The sequence below is a fragment of the Ochotona princeps genome, chromosome 2 (assembly GCF_030435755.1).
Source record: "Ochotona princeps isolate mOchPri1 chromosome 2, mOchPri1.hap1, whole genome shotgun sequence".
Taxonomy (NCBI): domain Eukaryota; kingdom Metazoa; phylum Chordata; class Mammalia; order Lagomorpha; family Ochotonidae; genus Ochotona; species Ochotona princeps.
In genome coordinates this window covers 85,662,934-85,681,340 of record NC_080833.1, presented here as the reverse complement: position 1 = coordinate 85,681,340, position 18,407 = coordinate 85,662,934, and the positions used below count along the sequence as shown (strand labels likewise).

At 41.4% G+C, this 18,407-nt stretch overlaps 1 protein-coding gene across 3 annotated transcripts in view; it reads right to left on the bottom strand.

The window, feature by feature from the left end:
- The window catches only part of CDC14A (cell division cycle 14A), a 178,175-nt gene that overhangs the window by 110,750 nt on the left and 49,018 nt on the right, over window positions 1–18,407 (bottom strand). The window lies entirely within an intron of this gene.

Here is an 18,407-nt window from a genome sequence, read left to right as displayed (position 1 = left end):
CCTAAATCCAGTCCATACCCAGACTGAGCCTCTCTCCAGTTTGTCCACAATGGCTTGAGACACAAGATCCACACTTGCGAAACACATGACTCAGGGAGAGAAAAAGGAAGATGCAAATTACCTTTTCAACTTTTATAAAAAATACTCTCAGAGTCAGTCTAACAGGCTTGAGAAAGAAATCTAAACAGGTAGGGGCCTTGAATCTTAAGTTTCACTAGTTCCCCAGTGAGTCTACACTGGACCTTACTTTCCTTACCATCACTATCATTTTATTTCACACACTTATCACTAAACCCTGGGACTGACACCATCACTCTCTGCCTGCTCCAATATTTTCCCACAACCTCGGACCCCACATAACTGGAATCAACCAACCAAAGACACAAGCAAAAATGTTTTTAATTGCAACTGTATCAATACTATACAGACTTTTATTATCATTATTCCCTAAAAAATATACCATCTATGTATACCATACTTGCACGGCATTAAATACTAGAGACAACCTAAAGCTGATTCAAAGTTTGCAAGAGGATATATGTGGATTAAAACAAAATATTACACCATTTTATATATAGGATTCTGCATCTGCATATTTTGGTTTCCTGCAGGGCGTCCTGTATGTTTCCTCTAATTCCAGAGTTTGGCTCTGACAGAGCTCCCATCCTGTTCAGAAACCTAACCCAGATGCGCCACCTTTCACTAAGACACAGCCCCAGTGAACTTCATAGGTGAATTTCTCATTGCTCCTTAAGTGAACCCTACCTATTAACCCAGGCTCCTCATGATTCCCTACAAATGCCTGATGCCTTTTGGCCTCGGAGGCTTCCTCTTCCCCCAGAAGCCTCTCTCACTGACATCTCTCCTATGAAAATTATCCCTGTTTCATGGGACCTGACTCAAGCACTTCAGTCTCCATGCTTTCTCCTCTAGCTAGGAAGTCTTCCATCTTTCCCCTTCCTCCTAGATTCCCAAACAGGACACTCAGCTCCAGCAGAAATAATAAACCTGGCAAAGGTAACCAGTTGGGGAGGATTCCATAGTTCACATCATGTGTCAGCCACAATTATAGGCATATTTGGCTCAGCGATTTTCTCACCCTACCCCTATAGGAAGGTCTCTTCATTCTCTTTCGGTTTCACATGTCGAAGGCTGCAAATCACTTGCTCACAGTCTTACAACTACAATGCAGAGGAGTTAGGCATCCCAGCTTTCTCACAGACATACCACAAGCACTTCCTCGTGAGCCCCTCCCAGCTGCACTGGGATCACCTTCCTTGATTCCAAAGCAGAAAGATCCAAGAATACAGTAACCCAGTTTCTCTCACCTTGTGAACTTTTCCAATGCACCCTGCCAGAGAGATGCTCGGTAGTTTTGAAATCCTTGAAGTTTTTTGGTATATACAATTTGCACTTCCATGAACTTTTTGGAGACTCCTTCATATGTTCTGTGAGTGACCACTTTAATCTTGTAAAGCAATGACACTGCATCGTTCCCACAGGGTGAATCCATCTTAATTAATTAGTGAATGAAAGCTCTAAAAAATGCGTCACTGAGACCTTAGTGTAAGCTCACAGAGACTTGGAAAATTCACTGGAGTCCAGTTGCATTAAAGTATCAAACTAGAGGCCCGGCGGCGTGGCCTAGCGGCTAAGGTCCTCGCCTTGAAAACCCCGGGATCCCATATGGGCGCTGGTTCTAATCCCGGCAGCTCCACTTCCCATCCAGCTCCCTGCTTGTGGCCTGGGAAAGCAGTCGAGGATAGCCCAAAGCTTTGGGACACTGCACCCGTGTGGGAGACCCGGAAGAGGTTCCTGGTTCCCGGCATCAGATAGGCGCGCACCGGCCCGTTGTGGCTCACTTGGGGAGTGAAACATCGGATGGAAGATCTTCCTCTCTGTCTCTCCTCCTCTCTGTATATCTGGCTTTCCAATAATAATAAAAAATCTTAAAAAAAAAAAGTATCAAACTAGGCAGAGGTAATTCTTCAAAAAGGGGTCAAAAGAGAAAGTAACAAAGGCTAATTTAAAAGCTAAAAGCAGGGCCAGTACTGCACAGCAACAAAGACCTTACTTGCAACAAGTCCCAGCTATTCCACTTGCAATCCATCTGCCTGCTAACGTGTCTGAAAGACAGGAAATCATGGCCCAAGCGCTTGGGCCCTGCCACCCTCATGGGAGACTATGATAGGGTTCCTGATTCTTGGTTTGAGACTAGCTCAGACTTATCTGTTGCAGTCATTTGGGGAGTGAACCAGCACAGAGAAGATCTCTCTTGCTATCTCTTTCTGTCTCTCCCTTTCTCTGTAACTCTGCCATTTGAATGAATGTGTAAATAAATAAATACATCTTTAAATAAATACTAAGAGTCAAAGTTTACTACCTGGTTCCCACAGTGTCAGTCTGTCCCTTCTGGTGAGGGTATTCTTAAGCTACTCCAACACAGGCTAAAAGGCAACCAATGGGGGTGAGTCACAATACAAAAGATAGAGACAACAATAATCCAGCCCCCAGGTCTTTTACTTAATGTTGACAACTGGCACAGGGACATGCAAACAAATGACAACTAAAACTTAAGACACTGACACTCTACGGGAGTCTGCGGAACGGTCTGTGATGTGGAAAGACTAGACCTTGGTCTGCCTTGTATCGTGATAGCATTTCATGGCCACTCCCTTCCCTGCCTTGGGACCTTGCTGCGCATGCAAAGCAGCCTTCTTCAGCAATGAGATGAGCTCAGGCCCCCGCCCTAGGCTCTCAGAGCTCTCTGTCCTTCTCCAAGTTCTTACTCTAGTTGGTTTCTGTGGTGACTGGATTTGGTCTTTCTCCTCAGTGAGGCTGCAGGCTAATGAGGGGATTTCCATCGCTTCCCAACCTGCAGGACACAACACTGTGCCTGACACACCGCACACACTCAAACAAATAGCTACCCAAGCAAGCAGTGAAAGACAAGAGGATGTTTTATGGGAGAAGAAGCACAACACAGGCACAGAGCACTGATTGTTAGTCGACGGGGTAGGTTAACAGCAACAGTGAGGCCTCCAGAAACCACCAGCAAAGGTTCACTGCCAATAGCTCACCTGTGAAATGTGTCTGTTCCCTTATAAACACAGACATACTGTAGCTACCTCATAAAGTCTCTTGCTGGGAAAACTAAATGAATTAATACTGAATGTAAAATGCCCAGAACTGAATGTTGCACAGTTTCATCTATAGCAAAAGAACAAAGAAACATGAATTTTGATCCCAAAGTAACTATTTCTCCTTTTTACCAGCTGTGTCCATGTGAATCTAAATCCATGACAATGTCTCCCACCTGAGCCCTAAAGCCTGCCTATGCATACAAACTTCAAAACAGAAGGCTTTAACTATCTCTTGTGATTGCAACATACCAAAACTGTAACATGAAGACCATCATTTAGTTCAACTCTCTCATTTTAAAGGCCATGCATTAATTCTATCCTCAGCTCTGCCTCTTCAAACAGGCTCCCAAATCTCCTGGTTCCTTAATACCAACAACCGGAAAACAAATGCCAGTAGACCCTGCTTTATCCAATCTGCTGTGAAAATAGCAATGGATCCCTGAGGTGGCCCATGCCTCTCTCCAGCAAAATACATGTAAATAGAAGAGGGTTGATATCAGTAGTACTGTACTCACTCTTCACATTTGAACTTCCTATAACCAAAAGAAGGTTACCAAGCTGAGTTTGCTATTAGAGGAAAGCAATGAGCAGTGACCTGCAATGAACAAACCACAGAAATTCATGACAAGAACATCCTCAAAACACACTATGAAGCAACACATCGACATTGTGCTGAAACATAAAGCTTTTCTTCTGCCTTGGGTTCCAAGACTTGTTTCTCAGAATTCTTAAATGTCAGGCATTTCACTTACAAACTGCTTTTTCCTGAAGACAGCATTAAATGTTTAGTTATCATATATAAGCAATAACAACAACAAAAAGAATAAACCCCTTCAGCAACCTTTCCTTCGAATCATTTCCTCTCATTAGATTCAGTGGCTGAGAAGACAACATCTGTCGTCAACAATAAATTTAAGTATGAAAAAGTCATGTACTTCTCAAATGCACAAAAGATTCTTCTTTAGTTCTAATTGCTATAGAAAAGCTACCCTCAATGTTAAACAATTACTTACCAATTAGACAGGAAAATCTGGTGAGAAACCAACGTGACATACAGCTATATGTTTAACGCAACACATATTTTAGTCTATTTTGGACCTGTTTTAAGCTAAGTCATCTAATTGAAGAAGAATTGATGCGTTTAAGATAAAACAACCATCTTGGTTGAATACATGGTAAAAGAAATCAGTCATTCTTTCTATTCTTCAAGTCTTGCATCTGTGTAAATCACAGAATATGAGGGCAGCAACATACATGACAATACATGCACTTAACAAATATAGAAACCAGTTTAAAAATACAAATAAGGCAGAATCTGACATCAAGTGTCTCCATCACTCACTTCTACCCTGAATAGGTAACAATCTTGCAGCTTTCTGAAAGCAAGGTCAAGAATGATTGTCCTTTCTGTGTGAGGTGCTATTTGCTCTGAAACACTCCCCTGTGACATCACTACTTTACATTCTAATTGGAAGTCAAAATTTGATGTACAGTCAATAAGCAGCAGGCTTTATTCTGTGTATTTGAGAAATGATTCGGAATGGAAAATGCTCCCTCTGCTCATCTTGAGGTGTAATTAGAGTGAAGGCAGGTGGAGGGCTCATCAGCAATGGAGATGTGCAGACAACATGCACCACGTGCTTCTCCTGTCTTACTTGAAGGGTCTCAGAATTTTCATAATCAGCCTGCAAAGCTGTCCTTCCAGAAGTGGCAGCTACAGCCAGGACAAAAACACATCTCTCTATAAAACTCTCTCATTGACACCATGGCCTGTTTCTGCCTGAGGCAAACACACAGCCCAACACAGACAAGGTTGAGCTGCTTATGATCATGCTGAAGTGACAGAACAAGAAACAGCCAGTCAAGGTTCTCAGTACACGGAGGTCAAAAAGAAGTCCATGAAAGGGGGGAAGGAGGAGAAGGAAACAGTTTCTGCACCTAAGAACATCTGTGTGTCTGCTCCTTCACAAGCAGAGCAGAAGTTTGTTGTGGAACAACACACAGAAATTGTCTCTCACCTACCACTCACCATCAGAATGCAGTTGTGTACAACACAAACTCATATTTGCCCCAGAATATTGCTTAAATAACAACCTCTCAAGCCAAATGGTTTCATGTTCAACACCCCTACTCCTGAGTTTCACTGCTCACTTCTGGTTATAGTATAACTTTTATTTCAAAAGTGAAATAGAAGAAGGCGTTAAGTCAAGGGCTTTTTGATTGAACTTCGAAGACAAAGAATCATACATTATTTATAATGAAGATGCTAATGACAGATCCATCACAATAGACCATGGTTCCATGTGTGAATTCTCTGAAGACTCATGATTAATTACAGAAAGTTCTTAAATTGAAAATGAATTATCATTCAGAAGTCAATTTGTAAAAGCTAACATTTCAAATTCTAGAAATATTTTGCCAAACATAAAATTGTAGGATAATTAGTAGTTTCTAAGGCTAATCCAAAAATGGTCATATGACTCTTATAACTAAAATAAAGCATAGTAGAAAGTATTATTTTGAAAACCAAAATTTAAATTATTGAATGCGATTTGTTTTACATTTTCTTCCCTGATGCTAACACCTTACAGTTATGTATAGTTATGTATAAAAAAGGAAAAAGAACTCTAAAGTAAATCTTGAACTAATTTGAAACATTTTGATTAACATTTTCTTTTTTAAAAAGAGTTATTTTCTTATTGAAAAGGCAAATATACAGAGAGAAGGAGATACAGAAGAAAAAAAATCTTCCATCTACTGGTTCACTCCTCAAGTGCCACTGATGACCAGAGCTGAGCAGATTTGAAGCCAGGAACCAGAAGCCTCTTTCAGGTCTCCCACACAGGTGCACAGTCCCAAGACTTTGGGCCATCCTCATCCGCTTTCCCAGGCCACAAACAGGGAGCTGGATGGGAAGTGAGCAGTCAGGACATGAACCGGCACCCATATGGTATCCTGGCAGATGCAAGGTGAAGATTTAGCCACCAGGCTCTTGTGCCAGGTCCTTGATTTTTTTCTCATGTCTAATTCTGCTTATTATAATCCATATATTTCCCAGTATTTGACATTAAGGATTGATTTCACATCTGAGGCGGTGGAGAGTGGGGCAAATCAGAAGTTTTTCTTGTTGTAACTGGAAGGAAATACCTGAAACTAAAAGTGTCACAATGAGCTGGAATTGTGGTGCAGTAAGTTAAGCCTCCACCTGGGTTGCACAGATCCAGCCCCAGCTGCTCCACTTCTCATCTCTCTCTAATGTGCCTGGAAAACAGCAGCATTGTTGTCCAAGGGTTTAGGCCCCTGACAAGCTTGTAACTGACCCAGACACCGGTCCTGGCTCCTGGGTTTGACCTGACCTGGCTCTGACTACTTTAGCCATTTGGAGAGTGAATCATCAGATGGGAGATCTTTTCTGAACCCTTTCTATTGCTATCTCTATTTCTGTACCTCTCGGCTAGCCTCCCATAATTTTGCTTTCAAGCAAATGAATAAAACTCTCTTTTGGGGGAAAAATAGGTCAAAAACTTCCACAGGGAAGAGGAGGACAACAAATTTGTCAAGGATGGAAGCTGGTTTAAGGTTGGGTGGGAGTAGCATGCAGATTTCTTCTCACTGTTTCAGGGCACCTTGTAAACTACTGTCTCCTGGGACAAGGCAAGGAGAGAAACTGCACAATCCACTGAATTTATCAGATTAATTACAGCATGAACCTACAGGACCTTTTCCTAATTACTCAATAAAAATGGACTTTTTAATTAAAAAAATTAAAGGCTTCTCAAATATCTTCAACTTATTCCTTTCAAATTGTCTGAAGTTTTGCAGGTAAGACATAAGCCACACTGCATGCAAACTCTATTTCAGGTCTAGGATCTTGTGATAACTTGTAGGCTACTATTCTTTGAACTCACTCAAGAATAGAAAACCAACAACAAATGCAAACAAGGAACTGGTTGTTCTCTTTCCATATTTACCAAAGGGTTGTTGCTTAGGGAATGAAGGAGTAACAACGGCCTTGCCTTTGCCCTCAGTCAGCTGTTTGCAGAAAGGATTCTGTGACAGTTCTCCTATGCATTGGGCTGAACAGTGCAAACACATGCCACATGACATGGTTGTGCTTTCAGAAGAAAACATGCATAAAGTTTTTGTTAAACATGCACAAGTTTTTTTAGGTGACCTTGTTACCTAAATATGTTAGCTTACTAAATTCAATAAGCAGTAGAAGTGAGACAAGATAACTCCAACTGATTAAAATCAAACCAACAAATCTAGAGCATACATACCAAAAATATTTAATATACCATAAGTCCAGCTACCTTATGTATAGCTACTTATACTTTCTTTTTTAAAAGCTATATTTACTGGCTAATCAGTTGATTGATTTGAAAGATTGATAGAGATGGAGAGAAACAGAGGGAGAGAGATCTCCCATCTGCTAGTTCACTCTCCCAAACAAATGCAATATCTGGGGCAAGCCAGGCTAAATCCAGGAGCCTGGAACTCACTCCAGGTCTTCCATGTGGGTGGCAGGGGTCCATCTTCTATCTATAAGCTAGAACAGAAACAGGGCAGCCAGGACTTGAGCCTGCGCTCTTCTATGAAACGCTGGAATGCCAGCATTACAAGTGGCATCCTAATCCACCGTATCACAACACCAGCCCTACTGTAGCTAACAGGTGTGGGTAGATCTCACTACTTCAGAAAAGAGCCCCCCTTCATCTTTGGTCAGCAATTTCTTGTTCAAATCTTTGGATCAGCAATTAAGATGTATACTGTCAGTTTATTATGAAAGAGGAAAATTAGGAAGAGGAAAAAGATAGGAAAAGGAGATCAGCAGAGAATTCTCCTTAGTTCTAAGTATAGGTATTCATTTCTTCTTTCATGTAAGAGTTTCTGGTACCAGGTATCATGGGTAACACCAGGAGCAAGGTAAATATGACTATACTCTTGGTTTTTCTCCACTATCCTAATCCAAGAAGTCCTAACTTTAGGTTCTATTAAGAAAAAATATTTGAAGCTGTCTTTAGATACAGATATAATTTCTCCTTGACTTACAAGCCATCGAATATGAGCTCTGGCTCATGGGTAGTCCTGGTTTATAATCACAGCTGATGCCTACTATTATAAGCGCTGCCCTTACATAAGTCAGAGGCTAATAACCTGAATTATATCACAGAACTACAAGTAAACATTATTCCCTTATCTGTAGAGACAGTTGACACAAGAAAGAATATCTAAACTCCAGATAAGATTCCATGAGAACATCAATGAGCTTAGCCAATGTCCTTTACAAGCCATGTAATAAATCCACCTCTTTGTTCATGCATCATCTTGTACCACCACACTGTATCCTGAGGAATATAAAAATGAAACTAACAGGAAAGTCAGATATGAGAACAATCATATCAGTTTGATATAGTATGAAAGAATCTGAATCATGGAGAGCATCAAGTTGAGTTCTAAAGGATGTATTTTAAAAGTCTTTCTTATGACAACATAGCCAGCTTCCCTAATCCAACAGAAAAACTCAAGTACCTCTTCAAAAGGAGGAAGGAAAAGCAAGTTGAACAACACTTCAGGCCAAGTTTCACAGCAAGTACCTAAATGTGTGGACACTTTGAGGTAGATATGGATAGCCAGCAAGACTTAGAACTTACACAGAGAGGACAATGAAGAGCACTTGGGAGGACAGATGGAGTTGGACAACTCTACCATGACAAAGCCAACAACCCAATCAGGTTGATGTGGGGGACACAGCCATGCCTACTGAAGGGAAGGTATCTAGGCAGTGATCTATTGGATGAGGGTCAGAAACAGGACAACTAACTGGGAAGCAAGCTCAAGGTGACAGGCCAAAAGCCACACCTCTTCTCCCACCCCTCTATCTCCCTGGCACCCGCTCTAGGTCAGTGTCTCCCAGCTGCCACTCAAGGAACACTTCCAGGCCATTCTTTCTACACCCAGGGGCTATTAGGCAGCAGCAGGAAACCCTCTCCATCCCCTGGCATTGCTGTGGTCTGACAGCAAGGAGTGGTACACCCTCCTTCCCCTCTTATTCTCCCCCTGGACACAGGAGGGAAGGCAGAGGCATTTCCTCCGTTTTCTCCCCCACCCATCCTGACCCTCTCCTTGTCGGTGGCCCAGAGCTATCTGCAGGCTCCTCGCCTTTGTAATGAGCATTAAAAAATGAAATAAAGTGTTTAAAAAGCAAAACATCTGTCTCAGTGCACACCAGATCATTCTGCCTCTACGGTTTCCATGTAACAGAGGATAAAGTCCAAACATGATCACATGTACAAGCCTGGCAGAGACCTCGGGTCGCCTGCCTTGCACATCAGCCTCTTCACTCTGGGTGCTCCCGCCAGCTGGGCTTTGCCATGAGCCACAGTCATTCCAGATGTGTTCCCAGTCTAAACCCTTTGCACGTGCTATTCTCTCTACCTCTAATGTTCTTCCTCTTTATCACTATAACTCTCACCACCCACTTAAAACTTCTCTGGACTTCCTATAAGAAAGAGGCAGCCAATTACCAGCATGTCACACCTGGCCAAGAAGTAATTGCCTTCCGTCTGTCTATGAGAACAGAGATTTTCTCAGTCTGGTTCATTGCTATACCCTTGCACCACCAACATATCTGGCACAGGTGTGCTCAAGAAATATTTGTTCAATGAAAGAACAAACAAATGAAACTGCTAAAAAGATAGAAGAAAGGATTATATCGCATTAAATAGTGGATGTTCTTAACAGGAAAGACTATGTAACTCTCCACTTTGCCCCTTCTGTCTAAGTTGCCAGGAAACTGACGATTAAGTTATGAGCTTCAGTACCTCAGGGCCAGTTTTTGTTAGGAGTGACTAAAAAGCTCCAATGATACCAGTCCTATTTGCTAGATGAGCTAATTAAGAAAGGAGGTGGAAGAAGGAAAAGCAAAGCTAGAGGAAGAGAAGTGATGAGAACAGAGGAAGAAAGGGAGAGGGGAAGACACAGGGAAAACCAAAATGGAGACAGAGAGGCGCACAGAGCAGAAGACAAAAGATGTGGTAACTTTAACAGCACACCACGGTGGTACTGGGATGATGGCCATGTAAACTAAGGACTGCCATGACTGTGTATGAAGAACTATATGGTAGTAATGATATAGAGGAACTAGGTGGGGGGGGGGCGGAATTGGGGCTGGGATAAGGGAAATGCCAGGAGCCTATGGAACTGTATCATAAAATGATAATAACAACAATAAAATGTAAAAAAAAAAAAAGTAAACTAAGGACTGCCAAGGCACTGAGGATGGAGGCTGGAACACGCCACTTGTACCTCCTGTGGCAAGTCCTTTCACTCCTCTGGGTCTCCTAGCACAGTGAGGACAGTGAGGTGTGGGATAGGCAGGCAAGAAGTGCACCTCCCTCATGTGTGTCTGCTTCTTTAACCCGATGACAAATCACTGTGTACAGCTAGCTCCCCTTTAGCAGTCAGCTCTGCACAAGGCAGCCTAGCCTTTGGACTGCTCACACCTGTCCCAAAGAGGGTAGACAGGTAAAAGGCAGAGACACTCAATCTCAACATGAGGGTCCTAGCCCAAGGACCAGCTCAACCAATGTGACCTTTTCAAAAAAAAGCACAATGGCGTTAAAAAGAGGAATTCCTAAGATACTCATCTGGATAAATTTCAAAAACATTTAATAGTAGTACAAGGACTTCCTCTTCCATGAATTCAGAAGTAAGATATTTTCATCAGTCAGTAATCATATACAAAATATAATATCTAATATATTTTTAACTATGTTCTATTGATAGCACAGACCTAATGCCAGGATATCCTAAAAGTCCTGATATCTTTTTAATTTCTATAGATGACATACAGACAGGAAAACTAAATGATTTAAGAAATTTTTAAAATGTTGACCCCGTTTGTCATTATTTCCATTATATTTCACAAATGTGTCTCTAGAAAAAATTACATACAATTCAAAATTTAGGGATTGCTCATTACTGGAATTTTCCACCTAACATTTGTGAAGCAGGACTTACTGTGTGTAACTGGAACTACAAGAAATAAAAACATGCGGAAGAGTGGCCTACTGCTGTATAATAGTGACTCTAAGCTTGAAGTCCATCTGCATTATTTCTTACATCTTAACCTGATTTCAATTACCACGGCAAATCTAAATTCCCTCCAGGGCTGTTTGCCATTTTCTTCATTTTTTCAATCCAGAATACAGCAGAAAGGGGCCAGCACCATGGCACAGCAGGTTAAGCTACCTCCTTCAGCACTGCCATCTAATAGGAGATTCCTGGATGCTCCACTTTCAGCCCAGTTCCCTGTCAATGTGCCTGGGAAAGCAGTAGATGACTCAAGTACTCAGACCCCTGCTACCCACTGTGAGACCCAATTGGAGTCTCAAGTTCCTGGCTTCAGTCCAGCTCAGTCCTGGCACTTGAGAGCCAGCAGACTGAAGACATCTTTCTCTCTCTCTTTTCCCCTCTTTCTCTCACTCTCTTTAACTCTGTAACTTTGCCTTTCAGATAAATAAATAAGTCTTAAACAAAACAGCAGAGATAAGCACTATATAGGGCACTGGGACAGCAATGTGAGTTAAGACATTCTTTTACTCAAAAAGCACATTCTAATAGGAGAAAGATTGCAGAGCAAGCAGTTGCCAGGAGCTCACTGTAGTACTTTGTTATGCACAACTGATTGCAAGACAAGGTGAGAAAGGCTATAAGCAAGCGTTATTCTATTCTGGGTCAAGTCATAAGAAAATGATGAAGTGAACAGCTGGGAGTAGGAAGACAGCATGGTATAGGCAAACTAATTAGAGAGAAAACATCAGGGAAAGTTTATCTGAGAAACGGATTATTTTTTTTAATTAACTGAGAAATTTCCCAAAGCAAGGCCTACAAAATGACTCACATACCCGCTCTCAAAAGCATTGGGACTGTGAGTCAGTCCACAGTGCGGATATTCACACATAAAGGCTCCTCTGTCTGCTCATTAATTTGAAACTGTGAAGCACGCATGTTATTCGCCTCCCTATTAAATCATTCTTTGAGGTGCTGCAGCTATCCAAATATTTCTTTGACACTGAGGTTATACCATCCCAGTCCTCTGGTGTACTTTTAGTACCTGTCAACTGGTTGTCTAACCAGACCCCTGGCTTTAGATGCTCATCAATTAAATCCTTGAACTTCCATAATGAAAACTCAAAGGCTCTACAAAAGCTTACTAAGGTGGGGTGGTGGAAGGCAGGAACAGAGGAAGCAAGGACGAGTCAAAAGAGTAAGAAATATAATTCAGAAAGACACAGTGACAAGGTTAGCTCCTCCTCCATTTAAAACTTCGCAAGAGCAAGTTATGGAGAGGGCCTTTAATATATCAATTCCCTTTCCATAAGGGATCATTAGATCAGATAGAAAAATATCTTGAAGTAAAATGAACATAGTTTAAAAATATGCAAGCAAAAAACTTAGCTAAGTTGTAAGGTTCTCTGTGGTAAGGTGACAGGGCATTACATAATTCGTCAGGCCAAACTTAGAAACGGAGTCCCCTGTGGAGTTCTTCAGGGCCCCTGTGCTGACCGAAGCACAGGCTTTCCTTATTTGGGGCTGTCTTCAATCACAAAAATGCACATTTGTGTGGCCAGGAAGAAAGAGGAGCTATAGGAGGAATTTGAGGGTAACATAATCATTTAGATCAAAATAAGATAAATCATTTTACAAATTCACCTGTGCCTAAGACTCAAGTACCAACTAAATTTTTAGCGTCTGCGGCCAGTTGTGCATCCTGCTATGAAGATATGGACCCCTGAGGCATTTTCTTAAAGTGTTCATGTTAAATGAAGACTGATGGCAATTATAGACTACACTGGAACCACCAGTCATGCGCACATTCAGTGTCAAATTCAATGCCCTAGAAAATGTGTAAGCAACTTTTGGATCCAGTAAGTAGATTCCCCAAGAGCAATTTTTAAAACTGTGCATCACAACCCATTAATGAATTGCAAAATCAATCTAATGAGTGAAGACAATTTTGTTAATAATGTAGACCAGATTATAAAATATTAGTAGGCTTAAAAATATGCAATAAGAATTGTTTTGAAAACCTTTTGATTATATGAAAGATCCATGTTGTGTGTATGTGTGCACTAAGTTACAAAGTAAAATGGGTTTCATCTTGTAGATTATAATGAAAAAATCGCTTCTCGGCCTTTTGGCTAAGATCAAGTGTAGATTATAATGAAAAATATTGAAACTTCTGTCCCAACATAGCAGCATAATTCACCTCAAGCCATGCCTTAGTCCTGCTATTCTCCATCTCTCTGCACACTTGGACCTACCCTAAGACTTCTGAGGACATCCCCAAAGAAAGCATGAGAAGAGTTACCACTGCACCTGACTGCTACAAAAAGGTATTCGAAAGATGCTAGCCCATTAGCCAGAATCAAAATCTTACAAACGCTCCCTGGAAAAGAAAGGGTGTGACTGGTGTATCTGAGGGACTAGAGTAACACTGCTGTCCAACCGGAGCATCCTACCCGTCCACACTATGGGCTGTTTCACACTTCTGCAGACTTGTAGGGCTTAGTGACAGTACGCTACCCCAAGACTAGCCCTGCTCAGGCACTCCCCTGAGAACGCAGAAAGCTTCCACCTGAGAACTTGAGACTCTGAATTCTAGTCTGTCTCCACTAACTGGGTCAGATCTCAGACAACCTCTCAAGGCTCAGGTTCTGCGAGTGAAACAGGAGCAAGTCCCTGGCAGGAATTCTTCCTGCCAGCTTCCTGGGGGTCAAATTCAGTGATACTGCAAAAGTGGGTTTATTTTTCACTAATATGGGTTTTTTGATATTTATTTATTTGAAAATCAGGAGAGGGAGAGAGAGATCTCCCATTTGCTGGTGCACTCCCCAAATGGCTTCAACGGCCAGAGCTGGAGCAAACCGGAACCAGGAGCCAATCCAAAGCCAAGAGCTTCCTCCAGGTCTCCCACCTGCGTTGCTGGGACCCAAGTACTTGGGCCATCTTCCACTGCTTTTCTAGGCACATTAGCAGGGAAGTGAATTGGAAATAGGGAAGCTGGAACTTGAACTGGTGCCTATATAGGATGCTGACACTGCAGATGGTAGCTTAAGCTGCTTCACCACGGCACCAGACCCAATATATATTTATTTTTAAACTGAGATAAAAACAGTTAACACAACCAAATGCATTCAGTATCAAGTTTCATCAAGGTGCAAACATTGGGCAGTCAAATAACCTCATTTTGCATAAATTTTGGCAGGACTACATCTCGCTTCTGCATGTGTGTTTTCTAGTAAACATCTCATGGATTAGGAAGCTTGTAGTATGCACTTAGGTGATGTCTCAACGTGAGCCTGCTCTGTCCAGGTATTTGCATGAATCTGAACAGCAATGGCCCCAAATCAAGTAAATGCCAAGAGATGTCCAACGCATATAGGACATGTTTTATATCACATATGGCAAATACATTTCAAGTCACACTCTGAAAACACATGTCTTCAGAATTGGGGTGCCTCTATTCTGGTTGTTTTCTGTAATGAAGGCACACTGTTAAAAGCTCTAAAGATTCAATTCTGGTTAAAAAATTCAGAAGACCTTCTGTCTCTCATTCCCTCCATAAATCTGCTTTTTCCATTAAAATAAAATAAAATCAGGGCACTGACACAGTAGCCTAGTGGCTAAAGCCCTCACCTTGCATGCACTGGGATCCCATTTGGGTGTCAGTTCACGTCATGGCAGCCCCACCTCTCATCCAGCTCCCTGCATGTGGCCTAAAAAAGCAGTCAAGGATGGCCAAGAGCTTTGGGACCCTGCACCCACATGGGAGACCCAGGATGAGACTCCTGGCTCCTGGCTTCAGATTGGTTCAGCTCCAGCTGTTGCATCTACTTGGGGAGTGATTCAGCAGATGGAAGATCTTCCTCTTGGTCTCTCCTCCTCTCTGTATATCTGACTTTCCAGTGAAAATAAATAAATCTTTTAATACTCAGCTTCAATTTCCAGCTCTGGTTCCTGGTTCCAGATCCCTACTGATACAGAACATAGGAGGCGGCACTAGTGGTTTGGGCAATTTGGTTCCTGACACTCAAATAGGAGACATGGAATGAGTTCCTGGCTCCTGGCTTCTGCCCATTCTAGCTCCAGTTATTACAGGCATTTAGGGAGTGACTCAGCAGGTGGAGGCTCTGTCTCATCCCTCTCTGTGTGTCTCTGCTTCTCAATTTTTTATTAATTTTTCTGACTCTCCTTTTAATCATTTGAATTATTTACTACCAAAGATAACCCTAAGATTTGTAAGAGCAATTGTTTTTAAAATTTCCTACATTTACTGGTAACCACGTTTATGAATAAACAAAAATAGAAACAAAGTTGGCACTAGAATTAAGACTATCACTCGTAATACTAATCTCAAATGTTTGCATCTGGAATAAAGCCCATCTCAGCTCTATATGAAACACCTTATTTTGATCAGTGACTTTAAAAATAATGCCTCAAAGCACTGATTCTTGCTGTTATATTTACAGTTAACATTGACTTCAACTTTAAGCACTCCAGCTTTAAATGACTCGATCCAGTCTCCCAGGTACATGGCAGAGGCCCAAGGACTTGGGCACATAGTACCAGAATTAAATCAGTCAGGACTTGATTCAGCACTCACACAAGATGCCAGAATTCCAGGCTGCAGCTTAACCCACTGTACCACTACACCAGCCCCAATAAATAAAATTTTTAAACAGAAATTAAATGTCAATCCAAGTCTACTAATAAGATTCAGAAATGTGTGAGTAAATTACTGAAAACACATGCAGTACTAAGTACCAATACATAATGTTAAATATATTGCATATGTGATTGTATATAAATTTGAAATCTTATTTATAGCACAAAGTATGATATATGAATGCCAAAAAGGAAAAAGAATGAAAAAAGAGGAAAAGATATAAGCAGAGAAATTTGAGACCCCTTCCACAAATGAAAGGCATACAGTTAACCTCCTAGTCCACAGCTAAAAGAAACACAAGCAGAGGTGACTAAGAACTGATGTTGCTCCACGGAGAAGGCCAGCAGAACTCCCGATCCCAACGAGCCTGAAACTGACAATGTTGACATGATCTGAGAGAGACCCACCTGTTTCAAAGCCATCAAAAATACAAGCCTACAAGCATAAAAAGTTGTCTGGCCCATTTACACAGGCAATATCACATGAGGGTTCTTGTCCATCAAACTATAAAAGGAAGGAACTACAACAGGAAACTGCCCTGCCCTGGCCATGTGCTACTCCTCCCTTCCTTTCCCAGTTTACCAAGAAGTCACCACAAAGGGGCACAGAACGTAAGTAGCCAAACATCTGTTTTAACACATATTTATAAAGCACATGCTTTTATTATTTTGACCCAGTTGTCGTCATTTTACTTTTACTTTAAATGAAAGCTGTTTATTCTTTCTTAATGACAAAGCAGTTCTGAAATCACTATTCATGGGTGAGTTGGGAGTTAGGGGGAAAAAATGAAAACTAATGTGCTTCATCCAAATAATAAAAACCAGAATAAATTCACAGGCATCACTTTCCACACAAACTGCTTGTGAGTGATGCTGTTCCGAATATAGTTCAGAACAGCCCCTCATGTTGAGCAATCAACGGGTTGGCTAGCAGGGTATCTAATCTGCCATCTTTGTATTCAGGTACACAGGAGTGTTTATCATCACAGTATTTTGACGAGTCACGAGGCTCAAGAGCCACAGACGTCCCACCGTGTTACAGAAGCTCAGACCGATGGGTGGGACTTTAATCATCTGTGTCTATTAATAACAAGTTAGACACAAGGAAGTGGCTTCTTTCGTAAAAAAAAAAAAAGTTTGAAGCCACTTTTCGACTCTTCAGTGGTCCAAATACAGGAAACAAATTTAAAAACATGAGCTCTTCAAAAAGCGAACCTAGAAATGAAACTACCAGAAGTATCAGCTGCAGAAAGGAAAAAAATAATTCATCAAAAAATAAGAGCAGTTTTCTCCCTTTAAATCTGTAAAACTCTAGTGTTCACATTCAATATGCAAAGGAGCATGACACTGGAGATTCCACATGATAGCAAATTTAGTATGAACTAACTGGATATATCAATATGCTCCAAAAGCTTTAAACTGCTCATCTTTTGAAGTCCTCCTTCTGGCAGTTTAAAGACAAAAATCTGTAAAAGGAACTAGATAAAGTAGAAAAAAGTCTGCCACTTTACAAGAAATTTTGAGAGGAATCTATACTTTCAAAATGTATACAAAATATATTTTAATATGATATTTTATTTTAACATATATATACAATAGATACAATAGTACACTCTCTACACAGACTACTCATTGGTCATCTGAAGTAGCAAAGTAGCAAAACATAAGTAAGCTAAGTGAAAAAAGGCTCACACAATCACAATGCGACTAAACTTGCACAAACACTGTGGTTCAAGTTTGAGAGACAGAACTGCAGGAGAATGTTCCTATTATTCCTCTAAAACATGCTATGCGCCTCTTGTTAATTTTTTTAATTTTCAGGAGAAAAAAAGAGACAACTTCCTGCTCACAAAATTATCTCAAACTAGATGTTTATAACATAAATAACCTTCTCAATTTCCACTCCCAAAAAACTCAGCTTCATGCATGTAAGCTGACCTGCTGGGGCTGGTCATCCTCCTTTCTCCGGCAGCCCACAGCAGAAGGCAAGGGAGTCAGTCATTCCCTGAGTACCTGCAACTCCTGAAACAACACTGGCACGATCATGCCTCAAAAAAAGTCAGTTAAGGAGGAATTTGGCATCTCTATTACAGTGTCACTCAAGATACCCCCATCCTATATTGGAAATGCCTGGGTTCAAGTCCCAGTTCCAGCTCCATTTCCAGATTCCTGCAGATGTGTACCTCAGGAGATAGCAGGCAATGGCATAAGTCCTGGGGGTCCCACCACCTGCATGGAGTCCGGAGGGGCCACCACCTGCGTGGAGTCCGGAGGGTCCCACCACCTGCGTGGAAAGCACAGCAAGAGTTCTGGGCTCCTGATTCCACCTGGCCCAGACCTGGCACTTGTAGATGTTTGGGGAATAAACTGCTGAGTAGAATGCCCTCTGTCTCTCTGCCTTTCAAATAAACATATATAAGTAGATAATCTTCTTAAATATATGTTGAATAAATTCATACTAGTGGAAATTTGGCACTTAGTCCATATTTTTGCATACTTAATTTTTGTTCACCTGCCAATCTTTTTTTTCTT